Genomic DNA, 8,999 nt, shown 5'->3' with positions numbered 1-8,999 from the left:
GGGGGGGGGGGGGGGGGGGGGGGGGGGGGGGGGGGAGCAAGAGAGAGAGAGAGAGAGAGAGAGAGAGAGAGGGGGAGAGAGGAGTTGGGAGGTGTTGACATGTTAAACAATGAGGCTAGTGATTATCTGAGAAGCTAATAGTTGAGCAAAAATGTAAGAGGAGATAAATAATATCCAGATTACATAAAGAATTCCTGTAACTCAACAAAATGAACAACCAATTAAAAATAGGCAAAGGATCGAATAGACTTTCTCCAAAGAAGATGTACAAATAGCCAATCAGCTTCACACTAATCATTAGGAAAATGCAAATTAAACTACAATGAGGTAACACTTCGCACCCACTAGGATGGCTGGTCCCCCCCACAAAAAAAGCAAAACAAGAAATAACCAATGTTGACATCATTAGATGACCTGGAACCCTGGGCACTGCTGTGAGGTGGTGCAGCTGCTATGGAAACAGTGTGGAGGCTCCTCAAAAACTAAAAAGCAATGACCATGTGACCCAGCAATCCCACTCCCAAGCACAAACCCCAGAGGATGGACAGCAGGGGTCGGAGGAGACGTCACACACCATGTCACGGCGGCGTTAGTCACAGGTGCCCATCGACAGGCGAAGGGTGACCAGTGTGGTCTGTTCATGCAATGACGCGCTCAGCTCTGCAGAGGAAGGGGATTCCGACACCTGCTACCACGCGGATGAACTCCGAGGGCACCGCGCTAAGTGAAATAAGCCAGTCCCGGAAGGGCCAATATTCTGTGTGATTCCACTCCCATGAGGTGCCTGGAGAGTTACATTCAGAGAGACAGGAAGTAGGATGGTGGCTGCCAGGGCTGGGGAGAGGGGGGTGGGGCGTCTTGTTAAAGAAAACAAAAACAAAAGTGAGGAGAGTCAGAGTGTTTTGGGTGGGGCTTCCCCAGAAGCAGAGCTGAGACAAAACCCAAATGCAGACAGTCTCCCAGGGAGGGGACCCCGGGAGTGAAGAGCAGCTGGGAGGGAAGTCCGACAGGTGCGTGGGAGCGGATGGCGCGTGGGCAGTGGGGCTCAGCCTCCCTGGGGACCTCCGCCGAGGGATGCAGAGACAGACATTGACCCAGCAGCTCCCGTCTCCTCCTCCCACCTGCCTTGGCTGTGCGCTTCCTGGTGTTCGAGTGAGCACGTGTCCACAGGGTGCCTGTGCGTGTGCGTGCCCACGTGTGTCTGCGCGTGCCCATCTGTGCATGTGCACACATGTGTTATCTCTGTGTGTGCATGCATGTGTCTGGCCGCTTGTCGGAGTGTGGACGTGCTGGGGACTCTGCCGAGTCAGCGCTGTGCTGAGCGGCGGCACTGCCAGCCCGGCTGTGGCCTCCCCACAGTTGCATAAACACATCCCGCTCCCCTCAAGCAGGGAGGTCCAGCCTGCGGCCATGTGGCTGGCGGAAGGCGATGGGGGCTCAGGGATTGTCCTCCTTCAGCCTGGTCCCCTCCACACCCAAAGTGCCAGGTCAGATCTGTGAGGGGGGGGTTGGTCTGGGGTCTCTCCACGCCTCACTCCCCCCATCTGGCCTGGAGCCTGATCTCTGAGGTCCCAGTAAGGGGCAGGGATAGCCACCTCTCCAGGCCTGGGCCAGCCTGAGCCAGAGGGTCAGTGGGGCAGCTGGGGGCAGGGGACCAGGGACAGAGCTCTGCGTCAGGACCCCAGAACCAACTGCCCCTCCTCTGCTCTGACTTCCCTGCAGGGACGCCCCTGGCTCTCGGCAGCTCCACACCTGCATCCTCTCCCCAGACGCCATCCTCAGTGATACCGGTCCCTGCCCGGACAGGGGTCAGAGAGTGGGGAGCCCAGAAGGCCAGAAATTCAGGCCGAGGTAGAATGAGGTCAGAGGGTCAGGAAGAAATCAAGTGTTGGAGGAAGATCTTACCAGGTCACCAGAAGGAAAGAAATCAGACTGCAGGCAGGAGAAGCCAGACCCTCGGGCTCGGACCCTCAGCTGCAGGGTGGCGGGCAGAACGCTGATAAAGATCTTTATTTTCAAAATATATTTTATTGATGAGAGAGAGGAGGGAGAGAGGGAGAGAGAGAGAGAGAGAGAGAGAGAGCGAGGCTGACCCGCTGACTCCTGCACGCCTCCTACTAGGGATCAAGCCCCCAACCCGGGCATGTGCCCTGACTGGGAATCAAACCATGACCTCCTGGTTCATGGGCCTACGCTCAACCACTGAGCCACGCCGGCCGGGCTGGCAAAGATCTTAAGAGAAATCAGGGGTTGGAGTAAAAGGGTCCAAGCAATGAGTGTATGAAATGAGAGGGGGTGTGAGATGAGGAGGGAGGGAGGAGATGGGGCGAAAGAAATTGGGCCACAGTGTGACAGGCAGCCGTCCTGTTGCATGAGTGGGTGCTGGGGGGCGGTGCAGGATGGAGTGCCCTGCTGTTGGGTCTCAGGCCGAGGGATGGTCCGGAAGGTTGAGGGGAGGGGGAAGGGTGAGCTGCCTGGGTCCAGGGCAGCCGCACCCCAGGGCGCGTTGACCCAGTCACCTCAGAGAGCAGCAGGGAACCCCCAGACCGTGAACCGGGTGACCCAGCACAGCAGTGCCCCCTGGGGCTCTCCCAGTCCCTTCCACAAGCCCCAGGCCCGCCCGCGCTGAGTTTGGGGGTTACTTGTTCCTGCTTCCCAAAGCCACACAATCCTGGTTTGCCCAGATGCTGACAGAGCACAGCTGGAATGTGGAGTGTGTGTGAGGGCACGCGCGCACACGCGCGCACACGCGCGCACGCACACACACACGCACACACACACGCACACACACACGCACACACACACACGCACACGCACACACACACGCACACACACACGCACACACACACGCACACACACACACGCACACGCACACACACACGCACACACACACGCACACACACACGCACACACACACACGCACACGCACACACACACGCACACACACACGCACACACACACGCACACACACACACGCACACGCACACACACACGCACACACACACGCACACACACACGCACACACACACACGCACACGCACACACACACGCACACACACACGCACACACACACGCACACACACACACGCACACGCACACACACACGCACACACACACGCACACACACACGCACACACACACACGCACACGCACACACACACGCACACACACACGCACACACACACGCACACACACACACGCACACGCACACACACACGCACACACACACGCACACACACACGCACACACACACACGCACACGCACACACACACGCACACACACACGCACACACACACGCACACACACACACGCACACACACACACACACACACAAGAGGCTTCCCGGGGACCGCCCAGCAGGCCCCTCTGGTCTCAGCCGCCAGGGCCCCTGGGACGGGGCAGGGCCTAGGTCAGGGCTGGCCCTGCCTGGCCCTCCAGCCCAGCCTGGCTGAGGACACTCGAGGTGCCACCATTTTCTTCCCATCCTTGTTCCTTCCTGTCCTATGGGTCCAGGCACCTCATGATTGACTGAGGCATTGGTGAGAATGGCTGCATCAGAGAGCTTTCCGGAGGGCTGGGCGATGGGGTCGGGCAGCTGGGAGGCTCTGGAACTCCTGATCTGAGGAGACTGTGCCCCCTGAGAAGTCTGAGGTCTTGGCCAACTTTCTGACTTTTATACTTTGGTCAAGCTGACCACGGTCACCCCTTTCCCTCACACAGTTCTCGTACCCAGGTCTGGAGGCCTCTGCTTTTCCTCCCCTCAGACCCTCTTCCATCTCACTCCCCTCCTGGTCGGTTCCCCTCTCCCCCAGGGTGCATGGACACCACTTACAGATGCTCTAGAGTGGCTTCTCCAGCTCCCAGCTCACTGGGATAGGTAGTGAGAACCCTGTCCCAAGGGGTGTGCAAGCAGAGGCGAACCATTTCCTCGGGAAGCTGCAGAAGGGGCTCGTGCCCTGGTCAGATTGGAAGCACTTGGGCACCCCCAAGGCCCAGCCAACCTGTGAGTCCAGGAGCAGGAAGGCCCACGTGTGTGTTTCCCCTGAAGTTCACCATATGAATCTTCAGGGCCTGCCTGTCTCTCCTGAGGTCGCATCCTGCCTACTTTACTTTTTTTTCCTCCTTGAGAATATCCTTTGTTTACACAACAATGGTGGGGGAGCTGGTGGTTGCTGTTTTCCGTGGCTTTATTTGGCAAAATAAGACCTGACATGTCGATTTTTAAGTTTTGAGGAAATTTCAGTTTGTTGCAATCAATGTCTTCCCAAAGCCTGGGATCGCGACCCTTGAATGGGGCAGATCCTTTCCAGGCCCAAGGCTCATTTGAATCAACCCATTCATTCATCCCTCCCTCCCTCCGTCTACCCATCCATCCATCCAGGCAGCCGTCCATCCCTCCATCTGTCCATCCACCTGTCCATCCAGCCACCCATCCAGCCATCGTGTAAGTATGAGGTGCCAACTGTGCTCCGTCTGTGAGACTGACAGAGGCCTGGCCCTGCCCGCTGGGGTGGCCTGGGGAGTGGAGAGCTGGCAGGGGCAGTGCAGACAGGCCAGGACAAGCCGTTCCTGGCGAGGTGGGGCTGGGAGGTGGGGCCCACGAATGCAGATGCCTCAGCTCCTCCCCTCGTTGGAGAATCTGGGATCCCAAGATTCTAAGTGTCCCCCAACCGTGGGATGCCCACGCCTGCCCGCACCTCTGGGGCCTGCAGCCGGAGGTGGGATAACAGTGATCTCTCGTCGGCAGGGCAGCTCAGGGCGGATGGAGCTGCTGAGGCAGGAAGGCAAACCTTCTGTGGTTTCTGGCAGGAGGGGAGGAGATGGGGTAAAAGAAAGTGGGCAGGGGGTGACAGTGTGACAGGAGGAAGAGCAGTGCTCAGGGCTGAGGGGTGGAGGGGAAGCGGGCACATCCCCGGAGCTGCAGAGCCCTCTGCATGGCCTGCCTGGTGGAGGGGCCCTGGGCCAGAAGCCCCCAAAGGGTGACACACCCAGACCCACATCTTGAGGCGGAGACAGCTCTGGCCTGAGGGCCCAGGCTCTGTGCAGTCCAGGTCCCAGGGGTGTCTTCCTTGTAGTAGGGGGCTCCCTGGGGGGAGACCTGGAAGTGCGGGCAGGCCCTGGGCCTCGGCTTACTGTGGACGGTGAGAACCCTCCAGGGCCACGTCACAGGACACCTCCTACCCTCCTGGGCACTGAGGATCCAGCAGGCAGCCCCACCCCCGGGGTGGACATGCCTGGCTGTAGGGTCAGCAGGGGCGACATGACCACAGAGTGTCAAGAGTGACCTCCAGACTCAGTCCCCAGGTTGCCTGCCCCACGTGGGCTCCTGCCTCAGTTTCCCCAGTGGTCAGAGTCCCTCCCCAGGTGTGGGCCCTGAGTCCTGAGGGCTGCTTTCTACCCTCAACCCTCTGAGCAGGACCTAGGTCTGACCCCACGTAACTCATCAGTCCATAGCGATGGTGCGGCGATGGCATTGCTGGCGCTTCACCAGGCGCCAGGACATTGCAGTGACCCGTCCAGGCCAGTCCTCGGCCCAGCTCCCAGTCCTCCGTCCTGTGCCTCCGCCTGTGCTCCCAGACCTGTCTAGCCGATCCTGAGTGAGCGAGGAGGGCCCTCATCCATTCAGCTGCAGTGGGCACTCAATCTGCCAGCCCCAGACTCTGACCGTGAAGTTGGGCAGGAGGGGGCCTCCAACACCTGGGCCGGCCTCTTTCCAGGGCAAGTCTGACGAGCCGCCACCTGCTTGAACCCCCAGCAGCAGGGAGCTCACCTCTGTGGACGCACCTCTCCTGGACTGGACGGGGCAGCCCTCTGATGTCGGACAAGAACCTGCCTGGGGCCTGTCTTGTTCCCCGAACTCCCAAAGTGAGTCCTGAGACCTGTTTCCTCCTTGGTGGTCCCCTCAGCTGACCCAGCCCTGCTGTTTTCTAGGAGGGCCTTGCCCTTGTAAAGCCACGGACACAGGTGGGGGCTCCGTTTGTTAGGGCCCTGAGCAGGGCAGGACCCCGAGAACTGCCCTAGCATGTGCTCCAGGCAAGGGCTCCCTCTGCATCGTTCAGGGCTCTGAGGTCCGTGTGGAGGTGGCCCTGAGGGGCAAGGAAGGCAGTGTTAGGGGAGGGTGATGGGGGCACAGGAGGATCCAGGCCTGAGGGGAGGCAAGTTCAGGTGTCGCCTGAGAGAGAAGGTCCATGCAGTGCCTGGGCCCCCATCACAGCCTCAGTTTCCCTCCTCTGCTGGGCTGGAGGTGTGGGGCCTCTGGGTCCTGAGCCTTGGAAGGGCCCCTTTAGGACTCTGAGCTTTGGGCTGGGGGACGCTGGGGGAGGCAACAGCTGCTTTGAAATGTGGAGAATAATAAAGCGAGGAATGTCTGAGCTCAGGGGAAAAAATACCCCCGGGCCTCCCACCCAGGCGGAGTGCAATGCATTAAGCGCAGGGAGGCACGTTTCATGGGGGCGGGGGAGGCTGGAGGCCCCTAATGAGAAACAGGGTTCCGGGCGGGGCTGCTGGGAGCTGGGGGTTTGGGGCCACCTGACTTAACCCTGTACCCTCACTCCCCAGAGGTGTCCTCTCCATCTTCCTTTGCCTGTATGAGTGAGGGGTGGGGGTGCTGTCCTGCCTTAGTGCTAACCTCTGACCCCAGTGCCTGCCCCAAAAGGCCAGAGGGGGAGAAAGTGTGGCTGCTTTGGAGGGACAGCTCCTCACCCTCACTCTTCCTCCAGCGATTACTGATCACCCTCTGGGTGGGTGCCTCCTGCTTGAGGAATGATGGCAACGCTGCCCCCTGCTGGACAGATTCAACTTGCAGTCCTGGCCATGGAGCCCCCAGGCCCACTCACCTCCTGCCTCCATTCTCCACTGCCCCTTCCCTTCCTTCTGCTCCAGGTAGTGTCACCTCCCTTCCACCCCTAAGTTCCTAGCCCCAGCTCACACCCCCTCCCCCATCTCCTTGGGGCTTGGACATCTGGGTCCAGCCCTACCCTTCCAGTCCACCCGTCTGGGGGATCTGGCTTTTTTTATGGGTCACCTCCCCCCACCTGATATCTCTCCCTCCCCAGTAAATCTAATGTTCCCCCAATAAGACCCCCACTCTCAGGCCTTCACTCATGCCGCTCCCTTTCTCTTACCCGCCTGGTGGACTCCCATTAATTTACCCCAAAGACTGCTTTCTACCAGCCCAGCCCTCCCCAGAGGGGAGCAGGGAACAGAGGGCAGGTGAGTGATTAAACTGTCAGCAAAAGGGCAAAGGCTCAGGGAGGGGGGGAGGCAGGTGGTCCCATGGCCTGGGCCCCCAGCTTCTGTGCGGGAGGCAAGGCTCCCACTTTATTTTTAAGAAGTCTGGGCTGGGCCTTGGCGCTCCTTGAACTCTTCTCCCCCACCCACTTTAATTAAAACCATTGTTTTTCAAGCACATGTTAATTAAAAAGCAAACATGTTTTGCTAAGTAATTTGGAGGCTCTGGTTATGCAAACCAGAGTCATTCCAGTTAAAATCCCTCACCCAGCCTGCCCCAGTGTCGGGAGCTGATGCCTCAGTGGCCACGGTAGAGGCACATCCCTTCAGAGTTAACACTCCCTGGGGAGCTGCCGGGGCCTGCGGTCCTCTCGTCTCACAGGTGGGAACGCCGTGAGGACACGAGCCCTCGATTCCTAGCAAGCCCAGCACCGCCAACTCGAGCTTGTGCTCTGGGAGTAACCGCTGGTCAGGAAGGGCTCATGTGCCCCATCCTGCAGGCGGGCTCCTCGTCTCAGCCCCACCAGCTGTGGGTGAAGGGAGGAGGGTGGGGCATGTCAGAAAGGCAGGTGGGTTCTGAGGGTCCAGGGCAGCCGTGGGCAAACCACGGCCCGCGTTTGAAATGAATAAAACTAAAAAAAAAAAGACCGTACCCTTTTATGTAATGATGTTTACTTTGAATTTATATTAGTTCACACAAACACTCCATCCATGCTTTTGTTCTGACCCTCCGGTCCAGTTTAAGAACCCATTGTGGCCCTCGAGTCAAAAAGTTTGCCCATCCCTGGTCCAGGGCCACCTCCCCGAGATCTCCAGGGCGGCTGGAGCTATGCTGCCCGAGGTGGGACAGTAGGCCCTGAGGTGAGGGTCTGAAGGGAGGACTAGCCCGATGGGTGGGGGAGCCCTGGGTGCTCAGAGGTCCCTGCTCCAGCCACAGCTCCCCGACCCCTGACCTGGGCTCCATGTCTGGTGATGCCCACAGTGCCATGTCCCAACTCTGGCTCCTGGCCCTGGGAGTCCTGGGGCCTCTGAGGCCCTTCATAGCCTGGGCAGCACCCGCAGGGCCCACTGTAGGAGCCAGAGCCTGGAGGACGCGGGTGCAGGGACCTCCAGCCCCTCCTCCGGCTCCACGCCCTGGCAGGGGTGCAGGCATCTCCCCAGAGGCCTCTCCCAGCCTTGCCACCACCTTGCCACCTGCCTGCTGGCGGCCCTGACTCCGATGCCACCAATAGGAGGTGTCCCCTCATGTCTGTCGGTGTGTGTCCCCATGTGTGAGTCTGTATCAAGTGTGTGTCTTCCTATGTGTGTGGTAGCCATGACCCTGGTGTGAAGGGATCTCTTCTTCCTTTTTAAAAACATTTTTATTGATTTTAGAGCGAGGAAAGGAGAGGGAGAGAGATAGAAACATCAATGAGAGAGAATCATCGATCAGCATGCCCCACACTGGGGATTGAGCCCACACCCCGGGAATCGAGCCCTGACCTCCTGGTTCATAGGTGGATGCTCAACCAACCACTGAGCACACCGGGCCGGCTCTTCTTCCCTTCCAAAGGAGGGTGCCCAAGGCCCTGAGGAATGGGGGTGTGGGTAGGGGAGACAGGGACCAGGGAGCTAGGTTTGTGCATGGGGATGCGCCCCAACTCTGCCCCCCCACCCTGCGGCCCTCTCCCTCCCCTGCACGTGGCCTTCTTTCCTGTAAAACGGGAAGTAGGTGCTGGGATGTGTGCAACTCATTACACGCATGTGTCCCCGTGGGGACACGCACACC

This window comes from Myotis brandtii, unplaced genomic scaffold, assembly GCF_000412655.1.
Source record: "Myotis brandtii unplaced genomic scaffold, ASM41265v1 scaffold246, whole genome shotgun sequence".
Classification (NCBI taxonomy): Eukaryota; Metazoa; Chordata; class Mammalia; order Chiroptera; family Vespertilionidae; genus Myotis; species Myotis brandtii.
The sequence above is the reverse complement of the archived record's forward strand: the minus strand, read 5'-3'. Positions refer to the sequence as shown.